This window comes from Charadrius vociferus, unplaced genomic scaffold (assembly GCF_000708025.1).
Source record: "Charadrius vociferus isolate BGI_N301 unplaced genomic scaffold, ASM70802v2 scaffold253, whole genome shotgun sequence".
Lineage (NCBI taxonomy): Eukaryota > Metazoa > Chordata > Aves > Charadriiformes > Charadriidae > Charadrius > Charadrius vociferus.
In genome coordinates, this window is record NW_009647826.1 from 1,080,285 (window position 1) to 1,107,375 (window position 27,091).

The following is a 27,091-nucleotide window of genomic DNA, read 5'->3' on the forward strand; positions in this document are numbered from 1 at the left end:
TCCTGCTTCAAGTTTTAATGCATTAGCAATGAAGAAAGGTCTCCCTTTTACTCACATTTAAAGGATAAAAATAATTTGTAGTAACTCAGATGAAAACAAACAGAAGACAAATGAAGTTCCTTTGACATATTTTGAAAGCTGAGCTTTGGAGGGAGGGGAGACAGTATAACTCAGGCAAAAGAGATGATGACAGTAATGGATGGATCCTCATGGTGAATCAGAAAAACGTACATATGTAATGCTATAACATGGTAACCTTAATATATGCGTATATGTCTACTGTATACCCTAAGGGCAATGGGTGCATTTTCAGCCATTGTATGAACATAAACAGAGTTGTAGGATTTATTTTACTACTAAAAATATTTTTGGGTACATCTGAGCCATTTTCATACTTGAAAAACTGTGTGTAATAATCCAGAGCAGCTTTTTCAAGGTGCCTTAACTAAGCATAGCTCCTTGAAAAAGGCTTGTGGGTCAAGAGGTCTAGGGCTACCATTTCCTACAACCAGCACAACCATGGGAAGATTTTTTTTCAGTTGCACCTCTTCTGTAGATGGCAACAGACATCCACTAAGACAAAGGCCAAGTAGCAGATCCTGATAATTGGTAATATGGACTGACCTTTGCTGAAGCCAGTAACCAATTTATTACGCTTCAGCCTACGCTGTGAAGAAAGAAAAGCTGGGCTGCAGTCCTTGTGGATTTGGGCACATCCAGCAACTGGGTGCCTTTTAGCTATTAAGCTTAGGCACCCTACCTAGTTAGCTGAACACTTCAGTTAGCTATTGATAAATCCTGTTATACTTGTCCTATGATTAATTAGTGCTTTAGCCTTCTGGCAGACTGGGGACGAGTACATTCATTCTTGCCGTGTCTTATCAAATGCAAACACCAGTGAAAAGTAATATCTGACACAAAATCAAAGGCTGCTTCCACTCAGTAGTGGACTGGAAAAGGAGGAAGAAAAGAGTAATGTTGCACCTATAGACACAATAGGGTGGCATAAGCATTGAGAAACACTGTCGGGGCAGAACTCACCACTGTGAATGACCAGCAACAACTTCCCTGCCAAATCTAACACAGCATTCTGCATGCAAAGGAACATATGGATATTTTGTCAGCAGTGTAGAGTTAGTCAGTGTGAGCCAGGCAAACTCCTGTTGCGTACTAGCAAGAACAAGTTTCTAGGGTCTGAAGGTACTTTAGTATGTAGGTATGAGGAAAAAACAGATATGGCATGTTTTGAAAAATGGTCTTGCTCTTTACTTTTCTTTCTCAGCATAAAGTATTTGCTCAGAAGCCACCTCCTGTGGTGTGTTCTGACATCATGTTTTACACCACACGCAAGACATTAAGCTTAATTGTCTGCTAAAGGGTATTCACACTACCTACCCCTACTGTTTCCTTGAGTGGCTTATGTGAGTTGCATTTTGTTTGCATTTTTTGCATTTTGTCTTCTATCCAAAATATACTCAAGTCAATAGATTCCTTTGAATGCAGTGGTTTCCGGACCAAGATATTTTTCCCTTGATGATTAAAGTATATTTGCCTTACATATGTGCATGTAGGTCTCCTCTCTTCCATTTGCTGCTTTTATCACCTCAAGGGTTGCTAGTGCTGCTCTCTCCACTTGCATTTTCTGGTTCTTTGCACATAATAAATACAGCTAGTTACTGTACTCTGGGCAGAACCAAAGAGCTAGTGAAGGAATGGGAGAGTAATTGAAGTTTCCATACCCTCACCTGTCAGTTTGTAAGTGTGCCCTTCAGCTGCTTCGAGAAAGAGTGGTATCCTAATTCTGGCTGCTAGTAAAGTAAAATTTGTTTAATTTCTTCAGGTTATTCCTAATAGCAAAAACATTCTTTAGAAAGGTGCATATGTCTGATGCAGGGGGAAGACAGAGGTTTTCTTAATATAGTAGGTGTTACTTCCACAGTTGGCAACTTAAGAAAAAGCCTTGGGTATATTTTGTCTTACCCAACTTTAATGTTAACATCTACATCTTTTAGTCATAATAGCTCTTTCGTAATGAATAAATGTAAATAAGCAGCTCCAAGATCTATTTTGAAGTAGTATATGAAATAGGCAGAAATGAGATTTATTTTAAAAATCTAGTTTAGGTAGGGTGAGATGAATTGCTCCCCAGTAGGGCTCTCCTCACTCTCTATAAAGGGGCCAGGGGTCTCAAAGTTATTAGCTTAGAAGTAGATGCTCTAATTTGTAGGCACCTAACAGTAAGTGTTCAATGTAACATAGGTGGCTGATGTCTCATTAGATTTAATGGAAATGTAGTCAATATGCCATAGAGTCTTAGAACAGGTTGGTCTGGAAGACCAACTTTTGGAGGTTGTCTAATCCAAACCCCTCCTCAAAGCAAGGCTAAAATTAAAGTTGGATGAGGATGCTCAGTTAAATTTGGGAGATTCCATAATATCTATGTTCCACTGCCAAAGAAAACCAAACCAAAAATTCTTATGCACCCGTGCTTCCTTGCGTAAAATCTCATAGACCTTTCATTGCTTAACCACTAATATTTTTAAGCTTTTTTGCTTATATATTTTGCTTATACATTTAGTTAGAATTTCTCTTACTGAAACGAATGATCTTATCTTTTTGTTGTGCATTGCCAAGAATCTGAAGGCTGAAACTAATGTCCCTCTCAGTTTTTGCTTCTTGAGGTTAACTAAACCCAATTCACTCAGCCTTTTCTAATATGTTACGTGCTTTAGTCCGTGACTTCCTGATGTCTTGCAATGCAGATCCAGAACATGGTGCAGTATGCCACATACTGTCTCACAAGTCCTGAATGGAGGTGAATAGTCACTTGCATTGAACTTCTGGCTATGCCTGTACTAACACAGATTGAAGTGCAACAAGCTTTTACAACTACAAAGGTACACTGCTGACTCACGTTTCATATGTTGTCTTCTAGAATTCTTCAGCCCCTTTCTGAAGACTGCTCTCTACCAAGTCAGTCCCTAACCTTTACAATCCCATGGGGTTATTCCAGTTCAGCTGCAGGACTTTCTGTTTGTCTTGGTTGACATTCATGAATTTTGTCAGTTCTTTCCTCCAGCTCGTTGAAGTGGCTATGAATGGCATCCATCTTTCTAGCATATCATCTGCTTCCCCAGTTTGATGTCATCCATGAGGTATTTGAAGTTCCATTCTTTGCCATCATCAAGGCCTTGTATCACTCCCAAGGAACATTAATTTTAGCTGATTGCCAGATTGGTCCCCTGACCACTATCCTCTGAGTTCAGCCTTCTGCAAAGTTTTTCACCCACTTCATGGTCTACCCGTCTACAAGGGCCAAAATAGAGTGCATGAGATCTGAAAGGACTGAGAACTCTAATACACCTTCTCAATAAGGAAAGAACAGACTTTTTAAAGGGCTTCCTAACACCTAGAAAACAGTCTCCAGTGAATCATTTAAAAACTAGGAGGAAGGGGTTCTGGCACTGAAGATACTAGGAACAAGGTAGCTCTAAATCTGACTCTGATCAGCATCCATGAATAATAATAATGAAAGACTTCTTATGATGCTAAGCAGTGCCAGAGTCACTTAGCAGTATGTTGAATACAAAATGGTTTAAAGCCTAAAAAAAAACCACGGCTGAAATTAAACACAAACAATTGAACCTTTATTTTTAAAAATATTAGTTTGCTGGAACAGAGTGACAAATTCTAATGAATGTCCTTAATGATTTTACAGTGGGACAAATCATCTGTGAAAGTAAGGTGGTTATAAAAGACACTTACTGTGCAGTATGAATGCTAAATGAAATCAGACATCCCTATAATCAACATCAATAAAAGTACCATAACTAATTTTACTGCTTCAAAGAGCAGCATAATAAAATGTACCAAAAGAAAGTCTATGGCCTAAAAATATTGCTCACACATATACGGAAAGACGTGCATGTACATACACACATATACATTTTCAATGTTGAGTAAAATGCTTACAAGGGTAAAATGAAGCTGTTTACCAAAATAGCCTTATTCTATTCACAGTTGTTTCCTTTGATCTTGTGGCGGGAAAAAAAATAAAACCACCCTTAAAATATATGGAATAACTTCCAGTGGATTTGGGATAATATCCAGAAGGGAAGTAAATCTTACTCTTCATCCAAATATACTTTCTTCAAATTGCAATGTCCAAGATCCCACCAAAGGTTTTACAGGTTTATTAGAGATCCACAATATAGAGGAACTATACTTAAAAATGGCATAAAAAGAAAATGGTGAAGAATAGATTAATTGGAGCAAGAACTATTATTTTTTTTTTGTTCTGAGTTTGAGCAAAGGGATTTGAGCAAGTGGTACAGTGGGACTTCTAGGAGTTACTATGATACAAATGAAGAAAATAATATACAAAGGAAAAGGATAAGTGGGTGGCTAAGTAGTAACTTAGATAAATTCAGTATTCAAACTTCTGATTTTTAATCATGTCTCAACATTTAAGTATTGTTTTGGGTAAAACCCAATACTTTGGAAGGGATTGTGGTTTGATTTTATCCAATAGACAAAGAAGATATTCTAGCTTCTGTTAGGATGCAAAAAACTAGCTTCTGAGTTTTCAAAACTACTGCTTTTTCTCTTATGCTATCTCCAGGTTGCATAAAAAAGATTCTCTTTTCTTTCTCCTTTCCCCTCAAAATGCTGAAAAGCATTTTTCACATTTTCATTTGACAGTTATAAATGTATTCTCCTTTCAAATTAACTATCATGCCAAAATTAAACTTTTGGATATTATTTTGTCTTCCAAAATCTTCTTTGGGTTCAGAAAGCATAGATATTTTCTGATTTAACATGGTACATTTTTATCAAGTCATAAAATAGTTAAGTGCACCTTTCTTTGGGAAATTCCAGAATTACTTCTCATCACTGGAGTGACAAGACTTGAGAGTCACAAAACTACAGCCGTTGCTTGCCTTGGTGAGAACATGTACGTGACCCATGTTGGACGCTTTCTGCCGGAACGTGTGAGCTGGTCAGAATCATCACTGCAAACATTTTGCCGTGAAAAAAGAAAAAGAAAAGTGATCTGAGGGAGGGAGAAAAGGATGTATAAAGTCTTGACTTTACTCCTGATGGACTAAGGGCGAGAATAAAATGCTATAATTTGCTACAGATGTATGTTAGCACAAGTTAAGTTGTTTGCATCAACTGGGAAAAAGGTAGGGTAAGTAGTGCTATCTTGAGCCATAGCGGCTATTAGATACATCCCTGCAGAGATATAATAGGCACATCCTTTAATCAAAACTGTATCTAGGCCACAATATAGCTTTATCATTAAAATGGTATCTTTAACATTAAAATTAAACTCGTGTTGAGAAAGAGGTGAATTTTTTTCTCCTTGTTTCCTCAGTTATAGTTTTTTCTCTCCGTAATCCCTCAACACCATTTGTTGCTAGCTGAACAAATATAGGAAGTATAAATACAAATACAAACAGTGAACCCTTCATGTTTTCATATTTTTTACTTCAAGGAACTTGTAACTTCTGAACCATTTGAGCATCCATCAGATTCATAGGATAGTGCGGAACAGGCTTTCTGAGGGAGGTATCCTGCTGTTGGCATCTCTCCAGGCCTCTTCAATGAAATACTAATTTCAAATAAATTTAATTACCCCCTTTAGAGTTTTGGCTTTTGCTTAATTTGTATAAATAATTTGAGTGTCTAATTAGCTCCCACTTTGTATCACATAAAATAATTGGGACTGCTTTGTCAGGCAAAATCTTCCTTTCAAAATGGATTACTCAAATGCAAGTCCTTGCTCTTAGTTCAGGAATTACATCACTTCCAGCTTCATCACCTCTTTTTCTAAAACTGTCTGATGTTGATCGGTATGGACGTCTCCTCCTCTGCTGCTAGATACAGACACTATTGACTTACTAATATCTCAACAGTATCATAGTCCAGCTTCAGCTTTCCTATGTTTTCCCTTCACCACTAGAGCATTTCAGTACCTCTCAATCTAGAGTGCTCTTTTTCTGGAAGCTGTATGTTCTGCAAAGGAGAAAAGGGAAAAGTTAAAGGGAGCATGTTTGATATGTTCATATTAATAAATTGAATATTATGTTACTTGAAGAAGAACAGGTCAGGTGAAGCCACTGGAGGGTTGTTCCTTCCCATGTAACTCAGCTTCTTCAGTCAGAGAAGCTTGCAGAGCTTCAAAAGTGTAGGTAAAGAACATGTGGACCCATCCTAGGAAGATCTAGGAGTTCAGAGCTCATGCAGAGATTGAGAAACTGCTGAGTGGAGCAGAGGCCTTGAACAGTCTTAGCAGAGGTCAGACAGCCAGGCCTCAAGCTGGTGCAGAGAGCCTTCCTGGGCACCAGACAGGGCATTGTAGAGTTTATTGTGCCTAGGAAAGCCACTGACATGAATGACACCTGTACCGGAGCAAAGACTTGTTTGAAAATAATGTGGCTGGTGGTAGAAAATTCTTTATAAACCTGTCTTCACTTGTATTGTGCCTCTGTCTTGGTTTGGACTGGGGTAGCCACCAAAAAACCAACAGAGGCTCTCTTTAATCTTGAGTGAGAGAGAGACTTATGAATTGAAAAAGAAACTAAATGACTATAATGAAATATTAGTAATAAAATAATAAAAAGAAAAGTTAATAACATTAATAAGAAAATAACGAAATATGTACAATATATACAAAACGGTATCAAGCTCCCAGGATGATGATCATGTCATCAGCAGGCACTGGAAAAGTTTCAGACCAGACTCAGCGATGGACAGGAACTGAATTCCAGATCTGGTTTCAAGAATACATGGATTGGGATCAAAGGCTGACGAATAGACAGAGTCCTCCTTGGACACCAACCATTGAAGAAAGAGACTAACCCCTTTGATCCCTCAGCTTTTGTACTGAGCATGATGCAGATGTGATGGAATACCTTGTTGGTCAGTTTTGGTCATCTGTCCTGTTCGTTCCTCCCCACAGGTGTGACCCCTCTACGCTTTTCCACTTCCGACCCTATAACATGGCACGTAACAAAGTTAGCTGACCTTGGTTGTTATAGCAATAAGTATAAGCAAGAGCCTCTCTGCATATCATTCCTTCCTATTAATTGTAAACATCAGGCCTTATCACTTGTGAAGCAGACACTGTCTGAAGAATATGCCATTAATTTCAGAGAGTGCCATTTTGGTTCTGTTTTACCTCAAACCCGGACAGCCTGATGTAGTCAATTAAGGCTTCATTCAGTTGGCATTGGTGTTTAGTTCCATTTGAGATGCCATAAATGAGATGTCACAAGACCAGCAGGATACCCATAGCCTTCTAGAGCAACAAGTGGGGCTAGGTAGAATACTGCAGAATATCTGAAATTAGAGAAGACACCTTGGGTATGCTCAGTTGCTTCGCTGCCTTTGTTGCTTAGGCAACTGAAAAAAAGACCTGGAGATTTCTCTGTTTAAAAAATTTAATTAACTTAGTTTATGGTTTAGTAAAACTTGACTTTTCAGAGCTTAAAAACCTTTTATCCTTTTATCTTTTTTTTTTATCTTTTTTTTTTTTTTTTTTGCTTTCCTTCATTATAAGGAGAAAGTCTAGGCAGATCTACATTCAGGATCTGACCAACCCTGAGTCCTTTTATGGTGAAAGCTAGAATTCTAGGCAACTATTTAGGCATTTAACATGATGATTAGAGCTTGGAGGTGTTCTAATAATCATAATAGATACAAAAGGATTTAAGCATTTATAGTGATCTTGGAGGAACTTCAAAGGTTTGATTCATTTTCTACCACATAGACACCTACTTCTATTTAAAATGCTCTGTTTTACCTGCCACGGCTTCTAGTTTCTTTTTCTCAAGAGCACTTTTGGGAAAATGTGTTGCATCACATATACCTGAACTTTTCATCCTGTGTGGCAATAGATACTTGTTTCTATCAAGAGAAACCAAAAGAGTGGGATTCTTGCAAATAAATGGAAGGGATCCAGACCCTATAGCTTGCCATTGCCTAAACTTCTGAGAGGTCTGCACTTCAGTTCGTGTTCCTTAGGACTGTTCAGGTACTTTATATTATGCAGTCACTAGATTAAAACACAGAAATAAACAAACTAACATCCCAAAAGCAGAACTATCAGGAGAAAATCTTAGCTATTACCACCTCCTTATTGGATGAGTTTCTTATATCTGTGTAACACCTGATGCGTTACTGGTTACTCTAAAGAGATTAAAATAATTGTGACTGAGTACTTCATATCCAACCACTGCTTCTCCGTCAAAGTGTCTACATTTTGAAGGCACTGCCTTCATGGAATGAGTATTTTATTGAAGTAAACTAATGACAAAGCTCACATGGTAGCATTGAAAACTATTAACATATGGGAAGCAGGTCCATGTATCCTAACAAACCATCTCATATAGCCATGAAAGAGTTATCATTGTTTTAGAAAGATGAAGGTGATGGTTACCATTGCCAGAACTTTGACTAACATTTGGTGGCAGAAGACAGGCATAAAAAATGATAAAAATTTAGTAGGGCTAGTATGCAACTGTGGTGTAAATTATCATCTGGTACACTCTGTGGAAAAATAAAACTAAATAAGAATGTAGGAAAATGGGGAATGCACTAGATTTAAACAGGTATTCCTGACCATGGTTAGAACCAGATACTGCACTGTGGGTTAGAAAATGCCTATTGTTGGCAATTAAGCAATAAATTCTTGCTAAGCCTAGGCCATTAACAGCTGTCTTATGTCCCAGAGCCGAAGTAGAAGTTTATACCCTCTAGACATTTTTATCCTAGGCAGTGTAAGTATAGATATTCTCAGAGTAAGAGAATTTAGATAAATGTCAGCATTCATTCAGTTCCTACAGTCTTTTTAAAAGATGAGAGTTTTGCAGTGTGATGTACTGAAATGTAAACTGTCACATATTATATTCTATACATTCTCACCCAGTCTCACCCTAATGAATACTGTCCTTCCTATTCCAATTCCCACATCTTCTCAATATTGACACACTAATAGCTCATCACAGAGCTTTTTAGAGGTTAGTTTCCACTGTATATTTTCCAGAGACTGTTCTCTCAAAATGAATACTCTTTCTGATTTCTTTACTGTGTAACATATTAAAGGAGGTTTTGGGTTCACTACACATCTCCTGTGATACTTAAGGCTCTCAAGTTTGCAGTCATTCCTAGATATCATTATTTACTATACTGTGTATGTCACAAAGGAACCTTCTCTTCATGTGCAAAGTCGTGGATCTTCCTGTCTCCTGAAATACCTACTCTTCTTAACTAACTTTGTTCTGGCAGGTTTTCTTTTTCTTTCCATCTCTATTTTTCCTTCACAGATTTAACAAAGTGGTCTTGGAGAATTCCTGATATGGTATTTATAGGAAGACTAACTCTACAAGTGATGAATCGATGATTTTTATTTTTTTTTAACTTGAACAATATTTTTTTGCATGTACAACAATAAATAACCTGTAATTTTAACTTCATGTGGAGTTATAAGTGTTACAGCAAAATTTATAGGTTCTCAATGGGAGGATTCAGGAAAAAAAAAAAAAAGTTGTGATTAATACAGAATTAGATAGATCTATGGAAGACTTTGTTTTGAAAACACTGAACCAATTTTTTTTTTTTTTTTTTCACCCAGGAGGTCTCTGTTGGTTGTGTAACCTTGTGTTTTTGGTGGAATTTTTCTTAACTAGGTAAGCCTAGAAAAATTTCCAGTAATTTTAAAATAATAAGATTATGTTTAAATTTTCACCTTTCTAGGTCTTGATCTGAAAAAAACAGAAATATATTATGCAATTAAGACTATGGACTCTCTAAGTGTCTACAATCTAAAGCTCCTGATATTTTTTTTTTGACAATGTTAAAAAAAATTATGTATAGGGGCAAATGTGGAAAGCATAGATGACATTCAAAATACTCCAAAGAAAATGCATCTCTGTAGTAAATGAAAGATTTCCACTGCCTTTAATGTTCAAATACTAAATGCACAATGCAAAATCCCCAGCATCAGTTTTCCCAAACTACATAAGCTTCAGAATTCACAGACCTCTCAGAAAAAAATCATCCTCAGAATTACCTCTTCCTTACAAAATAACATTGAAGCCTTAGGGATGGTCTTTTGTTTGCATCTGGGGGAAAATGTGTTGATTATGTTAGAAGCTATATGCCACAGAAATAAAATGTATTATTCTCACTAAAAATCCAATACTTTTCTTTTAAGAATGGTATAAAGGCAACATGACCTATAGGGCATTACAAAGGCATTGCAAAGTGTCATGGACATTTTGGGAACCATTGTCTGCTTTACAAGGTATTATATACTTCCTACTTACTTTCAAGATTTCTGCTTTAATTATATTGTAAACTCCTCAATATTTCACTGTTAGGAGCTGGCCCAGTGTAAGTAAAGTATCTTTATAAAACTGAATGCTTTGTTAAGAATTTAAGGCTACAGCATCCATTCCTGTTTGGTTTGATTATGACTAGATAATTAAACTGAGATATTAAACATAGGAAACCTTATTTATTTCTTATATAAAAATTTAATTTCATGCATGAGAAGTTACTTCTTCCCCTTTTTGTCCACTTCTCCATGTCTCAATAAAGCAGTAATTTTGTGTGGAGAGATTTTTAGATGCCAGCAATTACTAAGGGCCCATACAGTTTCTTGTTGTTATTTTTATACATAATATATTCCTCACATATTTTGTGTTGGCATTAACCTGCTTGGCTTCCAATAGTTAAACCAAAAGATTCTTGGTTTTGAGGAAACAAAACAATGGAAAAAACAGTCTCGGATGGATGGAAAGCTGTTTACAGGAGAATGCCTCAGATTTGTGTCCATTTAGGATAGAATGGCTTGAATTTCAGTCCAGGGTCTCATATCAAAGTGGTTACACTACAGTGTACAGTAAAAATAAAAATGCAAATGCAAGAAACTAGACCTACTGCCCAAGGGAGACACCCAGTAGGCCCTAGAAATGAGGGAATGCGCTTCGCCTTCTCATTGCAGTACATGAGCTGCTTGACACTAACAATTTGAGGTCTGCAAGGACTGTAGCATTAAGACTGTAATGAGGAGTTCGTCAAGTTTGTTTTGTTGAATTTAAATATGTATAAAGTTTTGCTTTTCAGAGAACAGATAGAATCAAATAGGTAGATCTAAATATTTCTCTTGTGCTTTTACGTATTGATATGTGTATAAAATATATCTTTTTCCATATTTTTTCTCTCAATGGGTAGCACACACTGAACTGTGTGTACAGAATGACCTGGAGTCACAGTGTACAAGACCTCAAACAATGAACAGTAGTGACTGGAGATAATAAATATAAAACTTATCTCATCTAGCTTTAGCCATGTAATATTTTAGTATTACACAAGTCCAGGTAGTCAATTAAGAGTAACAACACTGCTACAGGGAATATAATTTCATCTAAACTATCTTCAGGATGTCTCGATCTCTCTTCATTGACTAGGGAGGGGTCCAGGGTAGCTAGCTTAGATTCAGTGCACAGCTTTGGGGAACTAAAGTTAAATGACATGAATCCTTTGAGACAACTGATTAACATTTTTGTGTGAGGAATAAACCACTGTTGTTGTATCAAAGTACAGAAAATCTGTAGTTTTCTTTGTTATTTATGCATGTGGATCTGCCCTTGTGCACAGACAACCGGAAAGGAGCCCAGTTCAACAGTTTAATTTAAGTTCAAAGTACTAATTTGAATCAGCCAATTTTATCCCACACAATCTGAATTTCTTTTACAATGAGGCAAAAAGGAAAGGACTGAAGGGGAATAGGGTAGGTAGAAGAAAGGTCATTGGGGAACTGGAAACAAAGAAAGAAAATATCTATAAGGAGGAAAAATATACCCAAAGTTATTGGTGCATATCTGGGGAAAAAAAAAAAACAAAAAAAAAAACCCAAAAAAGAAACAAAAACTGAAACAAACAAACAAAAAAGGACACAACTGTTTTTCTGGAATAAGACCTGGGAGAGAAGCAGAATATTTAGAAACTTTGTTAAGGAGCAGAGCTCAGCTACATTGCTTCTACTACGATACTTCTGAAGCATTATGCAGAGTTTCTGCATAGTTCCCCTGGGGGAGCTGCAGAGTTCAAACCCTCTGCACTATATATTAAATGGAAGGGTTAGTTTGAATCATTTGATGTATCTGGAAGAAGTAAATTTCCTCACTGTGTTTTCACATTAGAAGTACAATGAAAGTGGTGAGAGAAAAATACAACCAACTGAAGAATGATCATATGGGGAAAGAAATTTTACATTAATTTTCTATTCAAATATGCACAAAGCAGAAAAACATTAAGAAAAAATATCAAGGACGTGATAATAGACTATGAATTGATACAATAGGAAAAGCTTGGTTTGCAGGAACTAAATTTTAAGGTATAGCATACAGCAGTGGCAGAGGAACGACAGCAAGAAACATCATTCTGACATGTACAAATCCACACAGCTTAGGACATATTGTAAAGCAAATCTTTTTTGTAACACCCTTTCAAAATGCCTATCATGACAATGACAACTGAAAGACAGAGAGCTGTTCAACAGGCAAAGAGGGAGAATGATAAAGTAAAATGAGAAGTGAGAAGGAGGAATAGGAGTGAGGAGACAAGAGGATGCAGAGAACCAAGAAACCTTGTGGGGGAGTAAGGAAGTAAACAGACAAAAATATATTACAGCTGTAAGAAAAAAAGAAGGTAAACATTATTAGAAAAATATGATTCTTCCACTGCACAGAGTTATGTTTTATTTTACTCAGTTTTTTTGACTATCAATTGACATTAGGTATGATCCAAAAGGATGTAATATAACCCAAGAACTTCAACTAGCATAAGCTAGTTGCAGTTGCACTAGATGATCTCCAGAGGTCCCTTCCAACCCTGACTATTCTGTGATTCTGTGAAGCCAAAACTTTTGTCTGTAGTGCCTTTGAGTTGATTACTCTTTAATTTGCATGCTATGGATTAGGACACAATAAATGTTGTACTACGTGGGACAGGTTGCCCAGACAGGTGATTGACGTCTCCATCTTGGAGATTTTCAAAACCTGACTAGGCACAATCCTGAGCAACCTGCTCAAATTGACTCTGCTTGAGCAGGGAAGTTGAACCAGACAATCTCCAGAGGCCCCTGCTAACCTCAACCAGGCTGTGATTCTTTGAACATCCTTTGAACTCTGCCTTAGAGTATTCATTCTTGTTCCCAATGAATTGTTACAGAGCTTTGTATTATAATTAAGAATAGTTAGGTTGCAAATCATAGCTGTGCTTTGTTCAGTAGATTTTTATTTTTTTTTTTTAATGAAATAAAAAATGTAGAATGTATTGAAGCTGTCACAAATTATATCACTTTTCTGCAAGATGACTGTTGCCTATTGAAAGCCTGGTAAGACATTATTTTCAATCATATTTCTCAGTTCATAAATATAAGGAAATTGTTCTTATCACATGAATATATAGTTATTGTTTCCTTTTGAGATGATGTGTCAGATCAGAGTTTTTATTGTTTGCAAGGTATTCATTTTTCTTCTCTATTCTAGTGGGTTTTGATTTGAGTTTTAATTTTGAAAGGAAACCCACTGAGATATATGAATATATGAAGCATATATTTCTAATTTGTCATTTTTTGGGCTAGTATTTACTTTCATATTGATTTTATTCATATGATGCTTAGCTTTATTCTGTTTTCCTTTACTTTCTTTGAAAGACAAATGCATATAAGGATATAGCTTGTTCATTTTCCTAAACATGTCCTGTGTTTCTAGACTTACCCCTTCTTTCTTAAGCTGCAGTCAAATACTATTGATGTGAGGATGCTTTCTTCAACAGAGATTGCTTTATCTCAGATGAACTTGTGACTAGAGTTTTGTTTAAGCAGCAGGTGATGGCATATTTGTAAAAGTGGACCATTTGTTGTATTAATAAGACAAACAGAGGTATCTATTTATTATGTGCAAAGTAATTCCAGTTCACGGCTGCTGTTCAAATCCTGTCAGCCTTTGGGTTTGTAATCAAACCTGTAGCATATGCAATATTACTTGAAAGGTAAAGAGAGAAAAAAATGATGGAAGATAGACTATTTTGGTGTCATTAAACAAACATAACCCACTGGGAGAATAGTTTTCATACTTCTGCTTTTCCCATAATTACTCTATTTATCTTTGATGTGGTTTTGCATAGTCACAAAAGGAAAAACAAACAAACAAACAAAGAAAAAACCTCCTTTAAAGGACTGTAAAATGCAGTAAAACATCTGTGTGGATTAGGTCAGTCCTAAATGAAAGAACTGGGACAAAGCTGTGCTGAATGTAATGGGCCCTACTAAGATGCAGAGTGGTACCTTGACCACATTGCTAAATTAGAGAAACAGTTTCCTGGACTAGGGCTGGCATGGTCCTAGTTAGCTTAGAGAAGCCAGAAGAGTTTGAATCTGTCTTCACCCATCTGGTACACATGTCCATAAAAATGCATTTTTAATCAGGGTAGCCAGACAGAGACGCAACATAGCTACATGATCAATATTCAAATTCCAGTATCCTGATATACTGAAAGATGTCAGTTGCCAGAGTACAGGGTTTACACAGGAGGTCGGAAAATACAGTTCTGTTTTTGTAACTGTGTGAGGTCCCAAAACTTTTGTCCTCCTTGCTATTTCGATTCATTCCTATATAAAATGACATCATAAACCTAGAGAAGAAGTTACTTAAAATCTCATAGCAAATATTAATCCTCATAAATGTCCATTTTACCACCACCAGCCTTATGAATCAACCACAATTTTAATTTTTAAATTCTATTTTTTTTGATCACTTAAATTAGTTACACTTGGTAAAAGACTGCTGGTAAAATGGGAGTTTCAATCTCCCTATTACATACTAAATATTTGTTTGTACACATTGACCTAAATGCTCTGGTCCAGGAAAAGAAAAAGTTAGTTTTCACTAAAGTAATTTAGTTCTCATCAGATCTTGGCAATTTGTCCTTAGAAGAACTGTGGGCTGGTCACAACAGGGCACAGACCTGCACGAACAATAGCTGGCATGATTTATGATATCCTTACCTCTAAATCTGCTCAAATGCACATTTATTTAGTTGTCTATAGAAGAGCACAGAATCATATTAAGAGATGCAATTTTATATAACCTGTCAGTATAGACAGGACTGCCATGTATTTTCTAGCCTATGATTTCACTGTGTTTGTTAGTACACATTTTCAGAGTTATCTTTTCCCATAATTTATTTCTTCTAGCCTCACCAAACTGCTTTCTAATCTATATACTTTAGTATTTCTGTTGTATTGTAGGGAACAGGGATTAGAAGGGAAGGAAAGAGAGTCCAAGAGATGTCTGGAATTATGAAGGAACTTAAGATCATTATTTTGGGGAATTGTTTAATTTTATCACATGGTACTAACACAGGGGAACAAAACCCCCACATTCCACCAACCACTCTGGAAACTTTTAAGCCTAGTTGACATGAATAGGTTATGTATTTTGTTAAATTAATGCAAGCTTTTAAAAAGTTATCCTTACACTTGTATGCTGAATTAGGACAAAAATGGCGCTTGTTTTTCAAGTAATGAGTTGTGGGGTGGGGGAAATCACCAAGAAACAAAACAAGGGAAAATATGTCTGTGCCTAATCAGCATACAAAAATTCACAATCGAGTCAAATGATTCATTCAGCTGATGAAGTTTCTAGAAGAAACTTTTATTCTCCTTCCTTCCCTTATACAGTGAATAATTTTTCCACTTTTAAAGAGAATTAAAATTAAAATTAAAATCATCTACTCAAGATGATATTTTCTTAGTGAAGTTTTATTTATGGAACCTTTTAAAATTGATGAAATCTAATCCCATCAGAATTATGACCTTCACTCAAACTTATTTATTCAGCTTCTGCATATTATCTGCAAAGATCCAGTGTAATTTGTGGCACAGAAGAGATCCGTTATTTCCAAATACTCAGTAGCATAGGCAAAGGCTTACATTCTGGTAGTTATGATAGGAACATATATTACTGATATTTTTGTAAAACCTGTAACTAAATTCCTCTGCTTCTCTCCTCACCCCTCCTCTAGTTCCCCTCCCCTGTGTTTGCAGTGAAGGGTGGAAGATTAGCCAGAGTGGAATTAATGACATGGAAAATCATACAAAGTGGTAGCAGAAGGAGTGAAAACCATAAGGTTCTAATGGGGTTTCTCTTATTCCATAGCAGGTGAACAATGGGGCACATTAGACCAAAGGAAACAAAAGAGCAGAGAAACCAACAGAAAACCAGGTTCCTTTTCCTCCAGCCCAAAGCAGAGCTCTGGCAGCAGATCAATCCACCCTCTATGACCAGAAAAGTTTGTGAGACCGAGTGACTCTGGGCTGACAGATGCCCAAGGGAAAAATGGCATTTTCCACTGTCTTTATGACTATATCTGGATATGTGAAGTCATACTCAAACTCTTTCTTTATATCTATAAAAAATATACAAATAGGCTGAGTAATTAGTTTATTCAGGTAACTTATTTTTCCATGTATTTTGTGGAAATAACCATTTCTAAGAAGCCAAAATTAGTCATTATATGGAAGGTAAATAATGTATTTCAGGGCCTTACAAATGTCAGGGCATGTCTAGGCTGCTGAACAAAAGAAAACCAGGGAGTAATTGTAAGCTCTTGATCCCAGCCATCTGCCATGATTATCTGTCAACTCATTCCCTCGGACTGCTCCAATGAACTGTCTCAAAGAGAAATCCTAAGCATGCTTCCAGACATCTTTCACTTCAGGGACTACTCCTTAAAGCAGGATGAATGGCACTCCACTGGATTTGGTTCACTTTTCCCTATACAGTTCTCCAATTCTACCTCAGTAGTCTTTGCACAACCTCATATCCTAGGATAATTAACGCATACCTTCAGCTTATGCAGTAAAAACAGCAGTTCTGTATGATGCAACACAGCCCTTTCATTACTTTTGATAATCTGAACTGGAAAAAATACACAAAAAAAATGTACTTTAATTCTTCACGAGCATGGTTTGGGTCAGAAGAGACACAGAGACAATTACTGACTAGTGTCGAGGCTGCCAGTTTTCTCTATAGGGAACAGGCATGAGAAGAGTGTGAACATGAGGCAGCCTGGGTCACCTGGCCTCAGCAGCAGAGAACAGACTGTCCCTCTTCTGCTAAGCAAATAAGACAGTGCTGGGTGATGATTTTCTCTCTCCCCACTGATGAACACAAGATAGCATGCCAGAGACATCAATGAATTCCTCAAACTACAGTACCATACTATTTTGCTGTGTTACATTTAATAGGCTGCTGTACCATCTAAATTACTCTGTTACAAGGTAAGTGGAAGGCAGATATTTCCTCAATACTGCAATGCTTTGTGAAGCGATCATTCTATATTTTTTTCTGCTTCCATAGTTAGTCCATTGTTTTTCTTTTATATTTTTGCTGTGTTCCTTCTCCGATGGATTGTTTACCTCTTTAGATTTTCCCCTCCTGTACAATGAAAAAAAGCTTCTAAGATGCTCACCTACGTCTCCATGCTCCTATCCTCTGCCAGCCTCTGGGAGCTGATATTACATTATCTTGAAATATACCAGCAATCAGTTATTTCTCACTTCTATGAAACCACATTCGGGCTCACCTTTGAAGTTTGGCCAACTAGTGTGATGCTTGAAAAGCTGTGGCCTTCAGTTTACACATTCCAGCCAAAAACCTCGCAATATAGGCACAACAAAACAAATATAACTGTGTTTTTGATAGTTAATCTTATGTTGTTCAGAGAAAGTCCTTTGGCTATCATATGCTGCGTTTCCCTTTACACCCTAGGGCCAACATGAATAAACAATCTTCACTCCATTTATCCTTTGAAGATACTCAGCAGATCTTCCCTCTCTACAGGACCTCTCCCTTGGTGATGCTTGGCACTCCATCTGCAAATTTTTGGAGAACACAGAGAACACTATCACATGAAACACACTACTTGGCTACATACTGGCATTTTATGTAGATCGAGTTTTTACATTATGCTTACATCCCAGTTTTCAATAATGTGAAGACCTTATTGTGGGCTCACTGCAAGTGCATAGGAAGTGCAGTGCAAAGTCCCCTGTGAAGCTCATGATACAAGTGGAACACTTTTAGTATAGGTGGCATCAAGCCACTCCAAAAGTTGTTAAAGGTGTCTTTATCATCTACAAGTGGGATTTATTCCCTACAGTGAAAATTAGTTTCCAAGGGATTTCTTTAAATTGCCAGCATGATTCAATCCCAGATTTGTCTGAGAGCAGAATTTGGTAGAAATGCTGTCCCTTCTTCCAGCTGTACAGAGCAGAGCAAGTCACCAAACGTGGTGTCATTGATGTTCGCAGATCTCACTACAAAGAATAATTCCTTCCTGAAGAAAGGATCTCAAAGCAAATGAGTGTTTGGCTGAGATTGCTTCTATTCTGCAACCATCATTTACCCATGCAGTCAGTCCAGATTTGACCTGGAAATCTCTGAGTCCTACCCTGCTGTTTTTGTAGTCAGTTTTAAAACTCTAGTTTTGTAGTTTTTTTCAAAGATGACTGTTATTTTAACAAGTCATTTCAGACTTTCACCAATAACTTGTCTATTTCAAACGTGCTTTTGATTTAGGGGTTGATAATTTCAACGGTGTTAGAGAAATGGATATTTCAACTAATCAAGAATTTTTTTCCTTAGTTTCCAATTACCTTTTCTTTTGTACTGTTAGAGACTGTGAAATAGTGCTCATTAACATGTCAATTACAAGTCCATGCTAAGAGCTCATTTAAGCTATGAAGGTCACAACGTTTAATTTAAAAATCAGTAGTGAATATGAAATAATAATTAAAAAAACAGTTAAAAATGAATGTTGAATGGAATCAGATTAGATGAGTACTTTTTTTTTTTTTTTTTTTTAACACCTAGAACATCCTCAGCCTAATTCCTTTGTGGTTTTTTGCTCTTCTGAATGGTCGTAAGTTCTCTGCTACTAATTTCTGCATTGGTCACTTTGCAAAACTTTCCAGTTGTCTCTTACATAAAGTAATACTCTAAAGTCCAAAATTCACATTGTATCAAGAATGGACAGGAGTGCAAGTTGATTCTTTTCATTGTAATTCATGGAAATTGGACTCCCTCTGAATAGTTGTATGCCACAATCATTTATTAGCAAGCATAGAGCAAGTCCAGTCTAGGTAGCCCAGAACTAATTACAGTTTTGTTCTAAGATGAGTCTGTGATTTCTAAATCAATGTGGTAGTCATTGGAGCTCAAGAGAAAAAAAAAAAAATCTCTTTTTTTTTCTTTCCCATTAATTTACAGCATTTGGCAAGAATAAAACCATAGACATTACTTTTGAAGTTGTTTATGCTGTCAAAAATAGATTTTTGCCTGTGAAAAGAAGTTGATGGTATCCTACTTTTCACTGAAAGCATTTCTATTGGTCAACTTTAACTTTCAGCATCAAAGTGAATTACACTTTGATACAGTTGGTGTAAAATAATATTCTTACAGCTCTCTTTCTCTTTTTTGCCCATTTTAAAACTATGAAAAGGAGGGCCCTGGCAATGGAGAATCAGACCCCTTGGCTCCTGTTCCTAGAAGAGAAACTCTTGCATGAAAAAAGGAAATATTCCACTGGAGATAATTTTAAGTGTATTTTGTGAAATTCTTTTCTGCTGGAAGGAAATAAAAGAGAAAGAAAATCATAGCCTACAGAGATATAATAGCAAGATTAGAACTTGGCTTTTACTGTTTGTGCTTGTGCGTGCTATGAGCTTTTCAGAAGAGAGTTGCTGCTTACTAAAGTAAGATAGAATAGATAAGATAAGGAGAGCAGAGATTTTTTTTATACAGGATTGCTTGTCTAGTTAAGGTTGTGTTTAACCCAGATAGGAGAATGTCTTGGGATGAAACCAAGAATGCGCTTTTACTCATATGCCAATAGATATCAATTATTCAGCAGTTAGAAATTCTCAAACAACTTTTAAGTCTAGAGCCCAAATAATGAAAGCTTTAGAGCTGTAAGACTGAATTCAAATGACTATTTTATTATTTACTTGTAAAATTTCAGAATAGCAAGCACCAGGAGCTTGCTGAAGCTGTACGTTAGTATACTACCCTTTAATTCCTTACAGGCTGAATTCAGTTCATGATTGGATCACAAGCGAAAATGAGACTCATAACTTTAGGCTAGTCAAGCCTAAAATTTTTCATACCAGACAATGTGAAAGGATTTTCATACCAGACAATGTGTCTGTCTTCAGAAGAGGTCCAGGACTAGAGAGACGCATGCCAAGCCAGGTATGAAGTGAATTGCCAGCAGTTCTCTGGAGATAAGTGCACACCTGTTCATGTTACCTCAGGTTCAAGGAAGGATTATTAGCATCTCAATTTCCTAAGCACTATGATCACTCATACATTATTGAGAAAAAGAAGAAAAGATGCACATATGTAGAGGGGTTTGAATCTCTTCCGTGCTTCTTTGCAATACTGAAGAGCTGCCTGTAACAACAGAGAACAGATTAGAATAAGAAAATAAGGAGACACATAAAGTTTCAAAAAGCTGCCAGGGTGGAGAAGAGAAAATAAGCTTTTAAGACATAGGAGCAGAGAACCAGAGTGTATACCAAACTTGGAGCTGTGACAAGTTACATTAGATGCAAAATAAGTCTATTTGGTCAAGTCTAAGGTTTGCTGAAATACTTCTAAGTAATACAATTTGGGATAAGAATGTGCTGCTGATTTCTGATGTTCCTTTCCCTCCCCTTTTTATTCTTTCCTTCCAATGTTGAACTTAGTTGTGGAAATATCTGGAATTCAATGAAAGGGAAGTTTAGAAAGGAAATGTAAATTCAGTGAGCCTGTTTGAAATGCATGTCTTGAAAAAAAAAAAAAAAAATTTATCTCAAAGGCTGTAATCCAAAAGTTTAAACATATCAGGGACAGTGTGCCATTCACTTTATCTAGTAAAACACGCAAGAAGTACTAATGATTCTACATAAAATAGATTATGCCGTTTTTCACTGATAGTGTACCCTATCACATAAAAAAGAATCTATTTCTTTCCTAAAGAAAAAAAAAAAAAGATGAAAAAAGATTTCACCATGATAATCCTCTAATTGTTTCTCTTCAGGCTGAGCAAATAATGCTGAACAAATAACGCTACTTTTAAAAGGCATCTTTTTATTATTTATTTATTTGTATGACCATGTTTTACAAGAGCATTTAATAATCTGGGATCTGATTAAGTGCTAAGCAAACACAAACTTGAAATATAGCCCAAGCACCATCAGGATCAATAGACTGATGCAAAGAGAGAAGGACAAGGAAAGAAAGAGGCAGTGCACAGGTGACAGTTAAGCAGGAACCAAGGTGTTAAAAGTTTTCTGAAGAAGGCTAATATGTTAAAATCTATACCTTTTATTTCATGTAACTTCTCAGTTATCAGAATGGAACAGGTCAGAGATGACATAGACAACACTCTACAAACTGCAGTTACTTGTTCTTTCCTGTTGAGGTAGATTTTTTGGTCTATGTTTTCTCAGGAAACTTTCCCAGTCATGTTCTACTGTTGGACTTGTTCATCTGACAGTTGTGAGATGATTCTACAGGATAATTCTCTCTTAATGATCCTAAACTGTAGCAGACAGTATGAGGTTCGATTTGTCATATTTGTGGTCATAATCCAAACAGAACAATAGAATGAAAGAAACAATAGCTCTCCAGAGGATACAGTTATAGGTACCTGGTTAAAGAAAGAACAGAGATTTTGCAAATATGGCTTAGGTATAATTTAACAGAATTTGGCTGTTCATGTTAATAGGGCTCAGTCATTAATAAGATATATAGGAAACATTTCTTTTAAAATAGAAGTCAAATTGTCTTGGAATTCCTATATTGAATTTCTTGTTTGTTACTAATGAAAAGAAGCTCTTGTTTTCTTAATATATATTGGTGGATCTTGTGGCCAAGAACTGTAGAGAACTTTGCAAATAGAAAAAACAAGCAAGTACCAGGAAAACCCCAGCCCCCAAAAATCTATAAAGTAATATTTGTATACAATAATCTGAAGGTCTAGCTGATTGTTAAAGTCTCCTTACTTTATTTTTTAAGTACATTTTGAAACCTTGATAAATGTCCAGAAGAAAAAGACTGTATGGCTTGGGACAAAGTTCTTTTCTGAGAAACACAGAAATCTGAACACCTCATTTGTTCTTGCTTCTAGTGGTATCTAAAGAAGATTAAAAAAAAAAAAAAGAAAATGACTTATGAATAAAATAAAAATATTTGTAAATCAGAACAGTGCCTTAAAATATTAAATATTTTTAGTAACATACTTTCTTACTCTCAAATGGCCTATGAAATATTTCACATTTACATTCTCATTATACCAAAACATTAAGCATTATTTTTCTCAGATAAATCAATTTGAATCGTTTGAATCAATCAGAATATACTTTTTTTTCTGCATTTTTTTGGTTTTGTTTGTTTTGTTTTGTTTTGTTTTTCCCAGGGAGAGTTCTCTGAATAGGGCTTTCTGAGATATAAACTTTGAATGCATAATGAAACGCCATTTCTGTAAAGTTATATATGTATTTGAGAGTTGAGGACGCTCAAGGTATTGTCTACATCCTCCTTTTTCAGGAAAAGTTCATGGATGGAGCTTTCAGTATTTATGTAAACCCTTGAAGGTCATACGTTTAACTATTCAAAACAGGTATAATTTTGTTCAGTGAACACACAGAAAAATATAAATTGGGGTAATTTAGCTGGAGTATTTGCATAACATTTTTTATACTAGAGATTTTAATTTTTTGATGTCCCAAAGAGGTAATTTCAGTCCAAAAAAAGCTCCCCTGTGCAAAACTACATGGCAAGTGAGGACTAAGAAAAGAATCATAGAATCATAAAATGGTTTGGGTTGGAAGGGACCTTAAATATTATCTAGTTCCAACCTCCCTGCCATGGGCAGGGACACCTTCCATCAGACCAGATTATTCTGTTTGACACCATTTCCCACAGCATTCTCCTGGAGAGACTGTGCTCCTCATGTCTTGAATGGACATATGCTTCTCTGGGTGAAAAATTGGTTAGATGACTGGGCCCAAAGAGTGGCTGTGAATGGAGTTAAATCCAGTTGGTGGCGGATCACAAATGGTGTTCCCCAGGGCTCAGTACTGGGGCCTGTCCTCTTTAATTTCTTTATCAAGGATCTGGACAAGAGGATCAAGTGCACCCTCAATAAGTTTGCAGATGACACCAAGTTGGGTGGGAGTGTCGATCTGCTTGAGGGTAAGAAGGCTCTACAGAGGATCTGGACAGGCTGGATGGATGCTGAATCCAATGGTATGAGTTTCAACAAGACCATGTGCTGGGTCCTGCACTTGAGTCACAACAACTCCATGCAGGGCTACAGGCTCGGGGAAAAGTGCCTGGATAGCTGCTTGGCAGAAAAGGACCTGGGGTTATTGGTCGATCACCAGTTCAATATGAGCCAGCAGTGTGCCTAGGTGGCCAAGAAGGCCAATAGCATCCTGGCTTGTGTTAGAAACAGTGTGACCAGCAGGACTAGGGAAGTGATTGTTCCCCTGTACTCAGCACTGGTGAGGCCGTACCTCGAATACTGTGTTCATTTTTGGGTCCTTCACTACAAGAAAAACAGTGATATTCTGAAGAGTGTCCAGAGAAGGGCAATGAAGCTGGTGAGGGGTCCAGAGAATGAGTCTTATGAGGAGAGGCTGTTGGAACTGGGGTTGTTTAGCCTGGAGAAAAGGAGGCTGAGGGGAGACCTTATTGCTCTCTACAACTACCTGATAGGAGGTTGTAGTTACATGGGGTTTGGTCTCTTCCAATTCACAAGTGAAAGGACAAAGGTAAATGGCCTCACCTTGTGCCAGGGGAGGTTAAGATTGGATACTAGGAACAATTCTTCACCAAAAGGGTTTTCAAGCATTGGAACAGGCTGCCCAATGAAGTGGTTGTGTCACCATCCTTGAAGGTATTTAAAAGACGTGTAGACGTAGTGCTGAGGGACATGGTTTGGTGGTAACTTGGCAAAGCTAAGTTAATGGTCGGACTTGAAGATCTTAAAGGTCTTTCCCAACCTAAACGATTCTGTGATTGGAGGCTCATGTAGAGCTTCTCATCCACCTCTACCCCCAAGTCCGTCTCCTCAGGGCTGCCCTCAATCCATTTTACACAAGGCCTGTATTGGTGCTTGGGATTGTCCCAACTCACATGCAGGACCTTGCACTCAGCCCTGTTGAACTTCATGAGGTTTGCACAGGCCCACCACTCAGGCATGTCCAGGTTTCTCTGGATGGCATCGATTCTGTCCAACATGTCAAACGCACCACACAGCTTGGTGTTGTCAGCAAACCTGCTGAGGGTGCACTCAATCCCACTGTCCATGTCTCCAACAAAGATGATAAACAACACTGGTCCCAATACTCATCCCTGAGGAATGCCACTCATCAGTGTCCTCCACTTGGACATGGAGCCGTTGACTGCAACTCTTTGAGTGCGGCCATCCAGCCAATTCCCTATCCACCGATTGGTCCATCTGTCAAATCCGTGTCTCTAATTTAGAGACAAGGATGTTGTGTGGGACAGTGTTAAATGCTTTGCACAAGTCCAGGTAGCTGGTGTCAGTTGCTCTTCCCTTATCCACTGATGCTGTAACACCGTCATAGAAGGCCACCAATTTTCTCAGACACAAAAGGGAAGTCCCTTTCACCAAGGGGAAGTCATGGCTGACTAATCTACGACAGCATGACTGTATGGGTGGATGAGGGAAGGGCAGTGGATATTGTCTACCTTGACTTCATCAAGGCTTTCGACACTGTCTCCTACATCATCCTCACAGGCAAGCTTAGGAATTGTGGGTTAGATGAATGGACAGTGGATTGGATTTAACAGTGGCTAGCAGATAGAGCTCAGAGAATTGTGGTTTGTGGTTGTGGTGAGTCTAGTTGGAAGACTGCAACGCGTCATGTTCCCCAGGGGTCAGTACTGGGTCCAGTCCTGTTCAGTATATTTATCAATGACCTGGATGAAGGGATAGAATGTACCATCAGCAACTTTGCCAATGACACCAAACTGGGAGGGGTGGCTGACACACAGGAAGGCTGTGCTGCCATACAGTGTGATTTGGACAGGCTGGAGAGTTGGGCAGAGAGGAATCTTATGAAATTCAAAGGCAAGTGTAGGATACTGCATCTGGGGAGGGAAGGAATAACCCCATACACCAGTACAGGTTAGGGGCTGACCTGCTGGAGAGCAGCTCTGTGGAAAGGGACCTGGAAGTCCTGGTGGACAACAGGATGACCAGGAGCCAGCAATGTGCCCTACTGGCCAAGAAGGCCAATGGCATCCTGGGGTGCATCAAGAAGAGTGTGACCAGCAGGCCGAGGGAGGTTATCCTCCCCCTCTGCTCTGCCCTGGTGAGGCTGCATCTGGAGTATTGTGTCCAGTTTTGGGCTCTGCGGTTCAGGAAGGACAGGAAACTACGGGAGATGGTCCAGCAAAGGGCTACAAGGATGGTTAGGGGACTGGAACATCTTTCTTATGAGGAAAGGCTGAGGGACTTGGGTCTTTGAAGTCTGGAGAAAAGAAGACTGAGGGAGGATCTTATCAATGCTTATAAATACTTAAAGAGAGGATGCCAGGGGGATGGGAACAGACTTTTTTCAGTGGTGCGCAGTGATGGAGACATTGAAAAACCTTCCTGGATGCCATCCTGTGCAACCTGCTGTAGGTGAACCTGTTCTGGCAGGGGATGTTGGACTAGATGATCTCCATAGGTTCCTTCCAACCCTGACCATTCTGTGATTCTGTCATTCTCTAATAATTTACCCTTGGTGAAGCCATGTTGGTTTTCACTGATCATTTCCTTATTTTCCATCTGCCTTAGCACAGTTTCCAGAAGGATCTGCTCCATGATCTTGCAGGCACAGAGGTGAGACTGAACAGCCTGTAGTTCCCTGGTTCTTCCTTTTTCCCTTTTTAAAAATGAGGGTTATGTTTCCCCTTTTCCAGTCAGTGGGATCTTCACCAGACTGCCATGACTTCTCAAATATGAATAAGAATATCTTTCTTTTAAAAGACAGGTTGGAGGAGACACCAGGGGAAAGTGAGAATTAAGAGTGTGTAGGATCACAAAACGGAAAGATTACATTTAGAGATATGTGTGAATCAAGGAAGTAAAAAAACTCCAACTTGTCAAACGAGAGTTCTCATAAAAGCACTGAAGTTTTCTTATAAAGGTAGTTATTAAGAGATTGATAAGCAAGGGATGTAGGATGAACTCACAGAATAAGAGTTCAAGACAGAAACTGTGTATACCTTGTTGGTGATTGAGATAAAGAGAAAATTGGTAGTGTTGCAGGAGGTGGGAGTTTCTTTTCCTTGGGAAAAAAAGAAAAGGAGAGCAATGATTACTTTTGGTAAAGTTTTAGGTCCTGAGCTGTAAATTTTCTGTCTTTGGGCACATTAATGGGATTCTGCTGATATCCAGCGGAATAGGGGGAGCTACTCCTACTTTATTCTAATGTGTGTGGAGAAGCAGACTTCCTACCAGATCCTCTACTGCTATTGTAGTAGCGTCTCTGTAGGCTCAATGCTAGTGATTCCAAACATACAGAACGAGAAGGCACTAATGAGAACCTGTAGAAATTAAATTAAAAACCCATAAAGTTCTATTTATGCATATAAGAATATGAATGAAGTACTCAGGAAGTAACAGAAGTAATGATAAGTTTTATGTTCTACCATAAAAATAGAAATCTCAGCCTTTCACTAAAAATAAATTTCCATTTCTGTTTCTGATGGATTGTGATTTTACAACACTGAACATGTCAATAGTAAGAGGATTCCTGCTACAGTTTGCAACAGAGTAATTTTCAGTTTGCACATTTAAGTAAAGAGAAAATAAATGAAGTACTTTTAATGAGAGATGTATTTAACACTACCCTGAGAGTTTAATGTCAATAATAGTTTCACAGTGTATAGGTAGAATATGGGTCAGAAGAATAAAATAATATAAATGTATCATGCTAATATCA